Source organism: Babylonia areolata, chromosome 25 (assembly GCF_041734735.1).
Source record: "Babylonia areolata isolate BAREFJ2019XMU chromosome 25, ASM4173473v1, whole genome shotgun sequence".
Taxonomy (NCBI): Eukaryota; Metazoa; Mollusca; class Gastropoda; order Neogastropoda; family Buccinidae; genus Babylonia; species Babylonia areolata.
In genome coordinates, this window is record NC_134900.1 from 11,838,543 (window position 1) to 11,839,433 (window position 891).

The window sequence follows — 891 nt, forward strand, 5'->3', positions numbered from 1 at the left end:
CGGTGTAATTATACCCGCTTCCTGACCATGAGCAAATCAAACAAATCAAAGTGTTGTTTTTTTTTTGTTTGTTTTGTTTTTTCAAATAGATAAATAAAGAAAGAAACGGTACTCTCTCTCTCTCTCTCGCTCTCTCTCTCTCTCTCTCTTCTTGCAAAGGAACTGCACTGATGGTCGCATTATAGATGCACCAAGTTAAAATATTAACAACACAATGCTTTCTGAAGAAAAAATACAAACAAACAAAAATAAATAAATAAATAAAAAAAAAATTAAAATGTTTTAAAAAGACATTCAGTTCAATCATATGTTATATTCATTCCTTCAACACTGATTTAGCAGTCTAGCACGTTTATACACACAAATCTGTAACAGTAATTTAATCATTTTGTGGAAAAAAAAATAAAATATAAAATAATTCTTTACACAAAATCTGTAACAGCGAACACAATATCGCGGTGGCGGAGAGAAAGGAAAAAAAAAAGAAGCAAGTTTACACAGAAATCTAATCAGTGAAAGAGAGCAAAGTGGAAAAGGTGGCAGTACCTTTTGAAGGCTGGATCAGTCTGACAGAAGACCCGGCGTGGCAACCAGCAGCACTGATGCCAGTGACTGATCGCTGCAGGGGACGGGCGCGACTCTCTGCGGGTTAAAATCTCCCTAGCTAGCTAGCTACCCGGTGCAGCAGCAGACTAGGTATATATCCCCTGTCTATAATAATACACCCGGGTATAAAACGGCCTCGGCTGCTTCCCCCCCCCCTCGGGGTATAAAAATAGCCCAAACCATGTTTCACCCTTTGGGTTATTTCACTACCCCCAGGGTTTTTAAAAGCAACCTGGGTTGTTTTAGACCCGGATATATTTTGGCCCAGGTCGTTTCAGTCCCGCA